The sequence below is a fragment of the Pinus tabuliformis genome, chromosome 9 (assembly GCF_031772625.1).
Source record: "Pinus tabuliformis cultivar Carrire ecotype Pingquan chromosome 9, CPIR1, whole genome shotgun sequence".
Lineage (NCBI taxonomy): Eukaryota > Viridiplantae > Streptophyta > Pinopsida > Pinales > Pinaceae > Pinus > Pinus tabuliformis.
Window position 1 is genome coordinate 535,881,250 of NC_142307.1, and position 13,795 is coordinate 535,895,044.

The 13,795-nt window shown below is 34.9% G+C and overlaps 1 pseudogene; it reads right to left on the reverse strand.

Moving 5' to 3' along the window:
- Positions 1-12,480: 12,480 nt before the first annotated feature.
- LOC149149612 (putative expansin-A17 pseudogene) lies at positions 12,481-13,389 on the reverse strand (annotated as a pseudogene).
- Positions 13,390-13,795: the final 406 nt, after the last annotated feature.

The following is a 13,795-nucleotide window of genomic DNA, read 5'->3' on the forward strand; positions in this document are numbered from 1 at the left end:
ACTCTAAATTTCAGTTTTATTTTTTAAATATTAAAATAATTTATTATAATTTTTAATTTGTATGGTTATTTATTTATTTTATTTGGATTTTTGATTCTTAACTATGACTTTCTCTTCGTGAGCTCCTATACCATCTTCTAAAATCCTTAGTCATTGTATATGTACAAATATCAAGTAGATTAATCATTGAACTTATGGGAAGGATTTAACTTTTGGGAAAATCAATATTTCTAGAGATATAGTTCAATTAATGCACATGGATAGTATATGCTACCCATTGGATTTTGTACTTTCCAAAATCCAACAGGTGGCATATACTGCCCCCGTCCATTAATGGAACTATAGCTCCAGAAATATTGATTAGAAACATTTGGTCTGATCCCCCTGCATCTAATATGTACGAAGAAACTCCTACCACTAAGTCAAATTGGGGTTTCATGGTGGTGGTACAACATGGTCACTATCATGTCACATTCTGTAGCCTCCTTCATTGGTCTTCATGAAGGTACAAAACCCTCTCAGTTGGATAATGATTGAGTTTCCTTTTCTCCTTGTTTTTCAATACCTCTCTTGTTCTATAATGCTCGAGGTTGGAATTTGACGAGAAAAATGCCCATCATAGAGAATTTTGGCCATCAAATATGCTTACAAATTTTACATTTCCATTTATCGTGATGTGTCTACAACTTTACAAAACTTTTTTTGTTGGTTTATTTTTTTCAAAACCGTCATTAATACCCTCATACATAGCTATCTATTTACCGAGATTTTTCGGTAGATACCTTGCTCATGCTTACGTTAAGGCTCTTGCTCCAGGAAAATATCTTCAACATGCTCTACTACTATAAGTTTCCCACACTCCAACTCTCTAATGTAGCTAACAACATCCACGAATATGCATTCAATTCCACCACCTCCTAGTCAAACAGTTCAAATTCAATAGTAATGAGTGCATTTTTTTTTGAAGTGAAATGAAAACCATGGTGCACCTACTAATCACTATTTCGATGGAAACATCAAAATAGAAAGGTCCATGGGGGTGATGTTAACACTAGCTACAACACCTGTTAGTTCTCTAGGAACCTTATGTTTGATGATGGTGCCAAATAAGTTACCTTAGGATTGGCTACCAATGATCAACGACTACCAACTCTACAACTAGACTTCACATCCATTGATAGCAGGCAAGATGGTGGAGCCAATAAAGAAAAACAAATGCCAAAGGTGAATTACTATTATCTTTATTTGGAGCATAAGTTGTCACCACCACCATCGAATAATATTAAAGGGGGTAATGAAGAGAAGAAGAGGAAATTGTAAGAAGAGGACAGTGTCTAGGTTAGGCGATGATGGGTTATTGCCCGGGGAAAACCAAAATATTAAGAAACTACTTTTTAATGAACCCCAAGAGAAGAATTTGAAGAATATAGAGCCTCTTCTGGGTTTATTGTTGCGACTTCCTCGTAATGATGCAGCCCAGGCCACTCCCAGGCCACTCCTACCAGGACCCTTCTCTCCCCATGCATATAAAAGCTTTACAAACCATGCTTTATAAACCTTGCTTGTTTGATACGTATGCTCTTCATACAATTTCTAAAAGAAACATATCAAATATGTGGATTCAATATATGTATATTTACTTACGCATGTCCGCATCATAATTCTACACAGATGCGCAAATGGCATCATAATGGCGCATTCTTCCCCTTTAAATTGGTCTCACACTGGCTATCGGCTGGTTCTCATCATAACACAGTATCATATGACTATCTTTATATCGCCTTCGTGCTACACCGAATATGTAGAATCGGTATATATGAACATCCCTTACCATGCATAAGGCATATACATGCCTCTGCTCCTCCAATTCGACGCAGCTATAACTCAGTACTCTTACTTAGAAGCCGCCTTCAATTACGTTGTCGTCCCGCTGTCCAACTATCTTATGTAATCGAAATATATATAACAGTCACAGGTTAAATGTCGGCCACAGGCATGACAAAATTATAGAACCTTCTCTTTACGCTAATGAAGTTTCCCGCGCAAGTAAACATATCGCAGGCATATAAACAATGAACCTTCAAACTGATATCCTCCGGAACTGATATTTTCTTATGCAATGGTTATATACCTTCACGGTTCTGCTGCGACTCTGATTTGACTAGCCATGGCTCCACCTCTGCATGACGGTTCTGTCTCATGCGGTATGGCGCAAGCAACCGCCGGCCGATAACATTGTATGCGGGTTTAATATGTCGCTGCCCAATCGTGAATTTCGTTCTTCCTCCATATATATAGTGATCAATACTTACACGGTTCCATTGTTCGACCAATAATGCCGATGACCATATACATCCACCGATGAATATACAGGCAGACATATAACTCGGACAGACACAGTTTGTAATTAAAGCGCATGCACAACACACATCTTCGGCAATTAAACATACATACACAGCATTTAGAATTCACTGTCCGCCCTTGCAGTTAAACATATATCAAAGGAAATTCAATGGTACCATGGGAAGATTTTCCTTTAATTATCATCACCATGATTCTTCCAATCCACAGTTAAATCAACCATTAGGGACATTCATAGCATCATCTCTCAGAATTCATCAAACACAAACATGCTAGAACTGAATTCAACATCCTTATACTCACATAAAACAAATATTCACACGGTGCTTTCTATTCATGGCCAGATACACAAATCTATGGCCCTTTTACAAACTGCCCGAAGGCTCTCAAGGAGAATCCTTGCTCACTTCTCACACTCACTCCTCACACACTCCTCTGCCCTCAATGCCTTTGAGGCTCCCTAATTTATTAAACTTAGCATGATAAAAAAAATCCTAAAATCACTCAACTAAAGCTCTAACTCTACATGCAATGCATACACATGGAAAAGCATCTTTTCAGCTTTATTCCATCTTTTTTTCCTATTCTAAAATAGAAAAGCCATCCTTATCACTTAAAGATCCACATCGACTCCTTTATAGCTAAAAGCTCTCCTAGTTTAATCTGAGAATATCTAATTAACTAATGCATGACCCCTATTTCTATTATTTACAATAATTTCTTTTTTGGCTGGATGCTCCCGCATCATACTCCCAAGGTAGAAAAATTTCATGATCTCCTGATCATGTGTTCAGATCTATGTTTGCCTGGATCCCATATCTTGTATTGCAATTTTCCATTTGTCGCTGCTTCTGTCTGTTGTTCTTCTCCAGGTCTCCACACTTTATGCTGCTTTGCTCCACTAGCTGTACTCTTGCAATCTTCTGTTGTCTTCCTCTTGCTGCTTCTGCTACTTCTCTTCTTTGCTGATGTCTTTTTCTGAGACACTTTCAGCATGATTCTTCTGATTAATTCAATTTCCTTGTCCAATAAATCTTCAAGCTGTTGACTTCTTGCTTCATTGCTGGTCTCTGTTTTGACTGCCACCCGATCATCCACCCCCTCTTGTCTTCTGGAACAGAGAACTTCTTTTCCCTTCAATTGACTGTTCAGCTGAGTCAAATGTCTCTCAGCACCGGCGACAATTCCTGCATTCACAGAACACATGTTAACACAAAGATCACAAGGCATCAGTGCCTTACTTCCCTCTACCAGTATCTCAGTATGTTGTTTCATCCCAATCAGCACATCAGTATGCTGATTTGCCTTCACCATGAGACTATCATCTAGTCCTTCCTTCTTACCATCTTCTGCTTTAGGACAGTCATTCCCTTGTTTCTTCATCTAATGAGTCCTCTGTTTCTCCAACTCTCTTCTCTGGAGATCTAGTTTCCTATACAATTCAACAACTTCATTAGGAGTAGACCTTGGAAATTTCACATGATTTTCTATACCTCCACTAGTGTTTGACCAATCATCAGCTGGTCCTTCTCTTTCTGCATCAACATCCTGATTAGACTCCTTCTTCTCCATCTGCTTCTGAGATCTTGCTAACTCATTATCGATCTGACCAACCTTCAGGTTCAACTCTTCTTGCACAAACTCTAAAGCTTGTTTATCTTCCTGTTCTGTACCTGCAAACATGCGCAACTCATTAGTTTTTAATTCATGAGACTTTTCAGTCTTGACTGCTTTCTTCAACATTTTTCTTTTAATATATCTGCATGTGGGAATTTCAAACTCCAACTCTGGGGCACTCTAAGTCCCTTTTCCAACAAGGCAATCACAATTTTCTTCAACCTCCTCTGCAACTGTCGCCAAATCACTCTCTTTCCCTTCAGTGGAAAGATCCATTTTCTATTTTGATTTTCCTGCTCTTGTAGCCATTCTTCCAGTACCTGCAATTGTACCTTCATTACTGCAATCTCTCTTCCTCGAATTCCTGCAGTCATCCCATCAGCTAATTGTCTTTCACCTACAAACACCCACAAATTGTCAAATTTAAAACCATATGACCCTTTGGTCTTACTTGAAGTTTCAGTCTTCAAGCCTTCATCTTCGCTATCCCCCAGAAATTCTCCTTGTTCTGGTTCACAGATGTATTCTTCCATTTCAACTTCCTCTAGACTCATCTTCTTGCCATTTACCTTGGCATCCTCTTTCTTATGTCCTCTACCGTGGCTTTTTCCTGAACCTCTGCTATGACTATCAGTAGTCATCTTCTCCTTCGCCATGAGTTCCTCACCTATGAGTTGCATGAAGCCTCTACCACAGCAACCTCTCTTGCTGCCACTTACCTCACCAATCCTTCCCTCCGGATCTGGTCTTTTGGTAGTCATTGTTCCTCTGTTGGAACCTTTCGAGCATCCTCTACTGCTCCTGTAGGCTTCTCTCATCTGCAACTTTCTTGAACCTCTGTTGATTCTCCTTTGCAACAAGCCTCTGCAACAGCTAGTCCTCCTGGCTGCAATCTTACCTCACTAAGCTCTCCTTACTTAGTATTTTGGTAAGCATGGTCCTTTGTCTGGAACCTTCTCCTGAGCAACACCTTTGCTCCCTCTAGGCTTCTGCAATCTCCTTCTCTCTCCTGAGAACGCTTCAGTTGTCTTCTCTATCCATTTCCTTATTGGACTCTTTAGGTTCACTGCCACTTTTCTGCAACCATAAACTTCAATTCATAAATTTCAAACCAGAAAATAATCTCACCTCTTAAGACCTTGCATGATCTTGTCTTCCTTCCTCTTTTGCAGTCCTGTTCACTCGTGTCGTTTGCATATCAAAAAAAAAATCATTCATCACACATTCAAAGAAACACACTTCAGTTCTCGACTGTACTCATTCAATAAAACCAACTTCTTCAACAAGGTATTCCCGCTTTGATACCACCTGATGCAGCCCAGGCCTCTCCCAGGCCACTCCTACCAGGACCCTTCTCTCCCCATGCATATAAAAGCTTTACAAACCATGCTTTATAAACCTTGCTTCTTTGATACGCAGGCTCTTCATACAATTTCTAAAAGAAACATATCAAATATGTGGATTCAATATATGTATATTTACTTACGCATGTCCGCATCATAATTCTACACAGATGCGCAAATGGCATCATAATGGCGCATTCTTCCCCTTTAAATTGGTCTCACGCTGGCTATCGGCTGGTTCTCATCATAACACAGTATCATATGACTATCTATATATCACCTTCGTGCTACATCGAATATGTAGAATCGGTATATATGAACATCCCTTACCATGCATAAGGCATATATATGCCTCTGCTCCTCCAATTCGACGCAGCTATAACTCAATACTCTTACTTAGAAACCGCCTTCAATTACGTTGTCGTCCCGCTGTCCAACTATCTTATGTAATCGAAATATATATAACAGTCACAGGTTAAATGTCGGCCACAGGCATGACAAAATTATAGAACCTTCTCTTTACGCCAATGAAGTTTCCCGCAAAAGTAAACATATCGCAGGCATATAAACAATGAACCTTCAAACTGATATCCTCCGGAACTGATATTTTCTTATGCAATGGTTATATACCTTCACGGTTCTGCTGCGACTCTGATTTGATTAGCCATGGCTCCACCTCTGCATGACGGTTCTGTCTCATGCGGTATGGCGCAAGCAACCGCCGGCTGATAACCTTGTATGCGGGTTTAATATGTCGCTGCCAATCGTGACTTTCGTTCTTCCTCCATATATATAGTGATCAATACTTACACGGTTCCGTTGTTCGACCAATAATGTCGATGACCATATACATCCACCGATGAATATACAGGCAGACATATAACTCGGATAGCCACAGTTTGTAATTAAAGCGCACGCACAACACACATCTTCGGCAATTAAACATACATACACAGCATTTATAATTCACTGTCCGCCCTTGTAGTTAAACATATATCAAAGGAAATTCAATGGTACCATGGGAAGATTTTCCTTTAATTATCATCACCATGATTCTTCCAATCCACAGTTAAATCAACCATTAGGGACATTCATAGCATCATCTCTTAGAATTCATCAAATACAAACATGATAGAACTGAATTCAACAACCTTATACTCACATAAAACAAATATTCACATGGTGCTTGCTATTCATGGCCAGATATGCAAATCTATGGCCCTTTTACAAACTGCCCGAAGGCTCTCAAGGAGAATCCTTGCTCACTTCTCACACTCACTCCTCACACACTCCTCTGCCCTCAATGCCTTTGAGGCTCCCTAATTTATTAAACTTAGCATGATAAAAAAAATCCTAAAATCACTCAACTAAAGCTCTAACTCTACATCCAATGCATACACATGGAAAAGCATCTTTTCAGCTTTATTCCATCTTTTTTTCCTATTCTAAAATAGAAAAGCCATCCTTATCACTTAAAGATCCACATTCACTCCTTTATGCCTAAAAGCTCTCCTAGTTTTATTTAAGAATATCTAATTAACTAATGCATGACCCCTATTTCTATAATTTACAATAATTTCCTTTTTGGTTGGATGCTCCCGCATCACCTAACACAAAGTCAAAGGCTAATCAAAGTTTTTGACCCCCTATTTTCAAACAAACCAATACGAAAGACCCTCATAAGGGGGAAATCATTTGCGAGGAGAAGCATAAATTGAGTGCAAGCCTACAATGTCTTCCCATTGAGAAGTTGTAGAACATTGTCCAGATTATCAAGAAAATAAATGTAGATCTATGTCAATAGGATGATGAGATTGTTGTTGATATAAATAATTTTGATACAAAAATGCTTGTGAACTTGATAGGTTTGTTAATAATTGCAAGAAGAGCATGAGAAAGAATAAGACGAAGATAACTAGTGTTGAAGAACTACATCAAATTGGGATGGAGGATGTTGCAACTAGAGAAAGGGTTAGTTTTTTTCTCCATTTTACAATAAAAATTTCTTGTTAAGTTTCACCAATGTGTCTTAATGGTTACAGTAAGTCAATGAGACTCTAGGTGTATGCTATCCCCTAACATGGGGAGATATGTTTATGGTTTTTGTAATCGACCTATTACGTTATTCTGCATATCGATCATGTGTTCTTATTGTTATTGCTAGTCTCTTGTTTCCTCCAAAAGCAAAACTTCAAAGAAACTCAAGAAAATATCATTGAAACTTGGTGTTGATACAACCTTATTTTGTTTTTCACCTTTTAGGTTGGGTTTCACATCTTCCCCCCCCCCCCCACCATCATTTTAATATAGTTATTCAACTATCTTACTTTGTTAAATGCTCAAAATAGGGGAAAAAGGAGATGAAGATGTTGACATTGATGATGATATGCAATATACAAATTTCCCTCCTATGGAGATTGATAAGAATTGGGATTATGCAAGAAATTTTGATAGTTAGTAGCTTGAGAAGAGATTCGATGTCTTCTTGAAGTGGTATGACATAAAATTTTAAATCTACATTTTAATTGCATAGAAGGGATTTGTTTGTAGCTTTTGTTTTACAGTTAATGTATTGTTTCAATATTTTTTCTAGCATATGTTGATTTGGTAATATTTTTAGCATTGCTTATTTCTTTGCTAGATGAAACAATAATGGGAAAATTGGTTGAAAATGTTGATATTCTAATTTTTCGAGCTTGACGAGTAGTGATTTAGATGTAGATGATGAACATTACCCTGCCGCGCATTCTCCTATAGTAGATTCAAAGACACCACGTAGAAATTAAAGCAGACCTAAGGCTAAATATGGGTGAGAATGCATTTGAATGTTCTTATGGCATCCTCAAATTACTAGAAAATTATCTTAAATAATATCCTTGACTTATTTCCAATTATGATAAGATCAACTTAATGTGCTCACCAGGTTCTCAAACAAGGCAGGTTCTGAAATAATCTCTTTCTTTCCATGTTTTATGATGTGTCATAATGTATTTTGATTTAAGTTTTCTTCTCTTTGGGAGTGTCTTAGCATTTACAATGAGGTCATGTTTTTATTTTATTTTAAAACAAAATAATCTAGTACGAAAATAAAACTTCATATTTGTGACCATTTTGAAAGAAAACAATACTATTATAGGGTATAATTACACAAGTGTCATTAAGGTAGATTTGAGTTTTTATCCGAACTTATGTCATCATAATTCCTAATTTCAAGTTTAATTATGTACAAACCTATAATATAGGATGGAAATCCAAAATGTAACCTAATCAATTTTACCTTATATACGATAAGATGAAAATCCAAAATGTAATATATTCAACTTTTCCTTATACCAACATTTTTTGGGTTGATTTCTCTAAACTAATTTTTCTTACAAGTTAATGATGCAATAATTATTTATATTTGTAATTTGAAATAAAAATACATATTTTATGAAATATTTAATACCTATCACATATTCTACCATAATATTTTATTCCTATCACCACCATATTTAGGTGAAATTTTCTTACCATATATATGTTGATAATTTCACCAATAGCTATGTAATGGAATAAGAATTTATTTATTTGGCTGGGGTCCTTACATACTATACAACATTATTTGCAGCCCGCATTAACTAGTGTAAATCAATATAGGAATTAGGTCACTCACAATAGATTGCAAACTTGATGTTTATGGTGTTCTCACCGAATCCAATATAAATAACCTCATATAATGGATAAGATATTTATCTCATGAAATTTCTCATCTTTTAATCATATAATCATATTTTTAGAAGTTATGTAAATATCTATTCGTCATGAAAAAAGCATCAATTATCTATTTAGAATATTTATTTTTTGAAGTTAATGGATAAAGTTAATAAATATGAATGTTCAATTTTTTTGGGTGGAAACTTTTTGAGGAATTTAATAAAAAATTTGTATTTGTTGGTAATTTTTCTAGTTATGTGGAGAGTCATGTTTATTTGGGTATAAGGTTTTTTCTAGCAAGTAATAATCTAATGCTTTTGATTTTTGATAGTGAATTTTAATTTTAATTGTTAATTTTGTTATGTAGATATTTTATATAGAAAATAAAAAATAAGTTATCATTATTAATTATAAAAGAATAATAAGATTTAGGATTCAATAAGTCATTTGTATATTATGGTCATTTTGTTTTATTTTTATTTTTATGATAAATATGTGAAAAAATTATGTTATTGAAGGGTAAATTTTTAATCAAAATTTTATTGGTGAAGAGTTAATTTATTATCAAAACATCAATCTTTAAGGGAAAAATTTAAACATAACATTCCTTGCTAAGAAGTATAAAGATCCATAATGTAAAAAAAATAATTGTCTCATGGGTAACGATGAATGCAAATTCCAACCTTTACAGATTGTTCCTATCTCGAATTCCCCCTCTCCCCATATAAGCCACTGGAATCTTACAACTCAGGGCCATCTTCAATGTTTGTGGGTCTATTCATTGGTCATAAATCCTTCTTAATCTCTTGCTTTAGTTGTATTGTAATAGATATGGTGATGTAAAATGATGTTACTTGAGATTAACATTGAAATATTTTATTTATGTTTGAGAGTGAAATTTTAATTATAGATCTCTTTCATATTTCAACAATCAATAATATTTTTCGTTAGAACTAAGTAAACATGTACATTTAATTTTAGAAGTACCAAATAGAAGCTCAACAAACTTGGTTATTTCAATGAAATAATCATGTAAAGCATATTTTTATACTTCAAAGTGCCCCTGTGGTTCTAGGCAAGCCCTCACAAAAATTGAATCTTGTTGAATTTTGAAAAATCCTCACTTTCCACCATTGGATCCAACTCCTTTGGAAAAGAATTTTTCAAAATTTCAATTAAGAAAAATAACTTTATTTAATTATTGTGCTAGGAGGCATTGTACATGCCATGCTAGTATATGAAGAAGATGTACAGGCCATTCCAATATACAAGGAAGATGGTGTGTCGTAACATTACTATATATATATATATATATATATATATATATATATATATATATATATATACAAATTAATGAAACATGAAGAATAATATTGAATATGTTTGGTCAATTACAATTTCTAACAAAAAAAAAACACACACATATATATAGTAATATTATTGAACACAAATGAAATTAAGCATGGAAAAAATTCAAGAAAATAAAAAGCATAAGGTTAACTAAAAAGTATTGATGCCAAAAAAACAACTAAAGTATGTTTGTTCTTCAAATTTTTTTGATTATGGTATGTGTATTCTTCAATAATATAAAACATATAATGTGTAACATATAATAATTAAATAAGATTATATGTCTATAAATTTAGGCCATTCCAGTATACAAGGAAGATGGTGTGTCGTAACATTACTTTATATATATATATATATATATATATATATATATATATATATATATATATACCAATTAATGAAACATGAAGAATAATATTGAATATTTTTGGTCAATTACAATTTTTAACAAAAAAAAACACACATATATATAGTAATATTATTGAATACAAATGAAATTAAGCATGAAAAAAATTCAAGAAAATAAAAAGCATAAGGTTAACTAAAAAGTATTGATGCCAAAAAAACAACTAAGTATGTTTGTTCTTCAAATTTTTTTGATTATGGTATGTGTATTCTTCAATAATATAAAACATATAATGTGTAACATATAATAATTAAATAAGATTATATGTCTATAAATTTAGCATAGCTTCACACTAAGACAACAAGCTCAGTTATAAAATTTACTAACACCCCATTTCTCATTCTACTTTGCTTTGATCCCTCATAGGCATTAAAAAAATAGATTAATTCTTCCCTATAACTTAAAAAGTCATATAAGATTATTTTCAAAAAGTTGAAACCTATTAAATATCAACTCTTATTACTTGTAAAATGTTGCACAAAATTTTACGTATATATTCTAAGTTTAAATAAAAAATAAAATCGAGTGTATACATTCTAAATATTAGTGTCTTAGTTAAATTGTGCTGGTATGAAGTAAATTTTATTAAAGTAAGAATAATTTAGTTTTTTAGATATATAAATTAAAATTGATATCGTAGTGAAAAGTGTTTTGTGTGAGTTATGTTTTTGGTGTGATGTGAATTTTATCTAACTAAAAATTAATAATTTTTTAAATAAATATAATTTTTAAGGAATTTTTAACAAAATGAAAAACTATATATATATATATATTAAAATACAAATTTAATTTTGAGTATAAAATTTAAAGAAAAATTTACGCCTCAAAATATTTGATATTTTTTGGTGCTCGATAGATCTAGTAAATCCAAAACTAAAATAGATCTATGCTAGCTTTTCACTACATTTTTTAAAATTTCTTTCTAAATATTAAAAAATAATATTTAAAATCATTTTAGTCCACATGGGGTAGCTCAAGTGGCAAGGACCGTGGAAATGAAGTTTCACCGAACGGGAAGTCTTGGGTTCAAATCTTGGACTACCCCTCCCCCTAAAAGGATACAGAATGGACATGTAAATCAGAAAATCCCACCCAAGTTACAAAAAAATATTTAAAACCATTTTAAAAAATAAATAGATATATTGACATTTATGACTAAAACTGTAAATGACGGATGAGAAAGGAAAAACAGGTTTGCGCCTACGAATTTTGGATAGCGAAGACACAAATTTGTACAACTTGTACGATCTCATTGAATACCTTTATATTTAGATGCTCTTTTACATTCTTTTTACATTCTGACGGTTATCTGAAATTTATATTCATGAATATTCTCATTATGTGATGCTTATATAATGAATATATCAGATTTCGTAGCATTTCAAAAGGTTTATGTGCTCCCGAGGCGGTGAAGCTTGTTAAATACTGTGAATTATAAGGCAAAGTTACTGGATCAAATTTCCAAGCTAGCTACCATCGATATTGTTTAAACAATAGTGAAAGCCAACCTATATCCAATGAGCTATACCATAGATATTGAATAATACTGAAAGCCAACGATTATTATTATAGTAGTAGAACAAATAACCGTGTGCAACAGATCAACGGTATTGCCACATACGGAAGCTCTTCAAAACTTTGCATCTAACCAAACCCAACAATAAAAGGACAACAATACTCGACTGAGACCTACTTTTTCTGGGCTGATCACTGGAACTGAAGGTTAGAGAAGAAGGTTTGGCCGAATCGCCAGTTGGGAGGTACTACATTGTACAAGGTGAGAGTTTGCCCATCACCTATTGTCACTCGGAAGGACAACGCCCTCCCTTGCAGATTGCCAATGGTGTATAGCCAATTGGCCCCCCAGTTTCTATGCAACGCCTGCCAGTTATCAGCTCCGAACCCATCTGCATTTACCCACACGCCCTTCACGTCCCCACTCCCGCCGACGTTGCTTATGACCACCACATTGAAATAGGCATTCCCTTTCATGGAAAACCTCAACCCTCCCTCCCTTAGGCATGGCACCCTTCTGTAAAAAATAGGCACAATTCCTGCTTTGTAGCGGGCAATGGTGAGGTACGCAGGCATCGACAGGTCGAAATGATGGTTAGGCTGATTGCACCATCCAGCTCCATAGGGCGGACACAAGTTGGTAGCAGTCACTTTAATCCTTTTCCTATCTGGGAGGCACCACTGTGGGACCGATTTAGCATCGCACAACAATTCATAGCAAGACCCACAGGCCTCTCCTTGTCCAAACAGGGCACCGCTCAGTGCAGTGTTACTTACGCCATATCCACCTTCGTACATATTCTCATAACCACACGCTCCTCCTGTAATGCAATGCCATACCATCGGTCCCAACACCGCCAGATCCGAAACAACAATCCATCAGATTCCAGAAATAACAAACATCCCATTGCAATTTCAGTTAAATAATTTGAATGGCAAAATGTTTAGAGATTTACCCATATCAGTGGAAGTTCCATGAACGTCTCCATAGAATGTTGCGTGAGCCCGCATCCATTCTCTTCCATTGCCTGCAGTTACCAATTTGAATTGTTCGGAACAGTACCAGATCATTACCATCTCGATGATCAAATTGATGGCCATGGCCATCATATTTTTCCTTGCCATCCTCTGCAGCTAAAATGCAACTCACAGTTGTTCTGTAACTTAATTTCGATATAGAGCAAGCGATGCACTCAGCTTGGCCTTCCTGGATGATATTGAGGTGAGTATATATAAGTGAACTGTTGCACAACAGTCTGCAATATCTCCTTCAAAGTCACATTCGTTTTCACGTCAACCTTCCAAATATAGTTAAATTGAAACAGCTTTTGTCCTCGGGAAAGTGCTTTACAACCGGTAGTCCTTGGCATCGATTCTCCCCTAGCAATGAACTTGTCCCATGTATTTGGATGTATTTGGTTTCATATTAGAAACATAGTTTAAATACTAGATGAAATGGTTTTTTTTAAACATTTTTTTAAACATGTTATATGTATTTAATTTTATA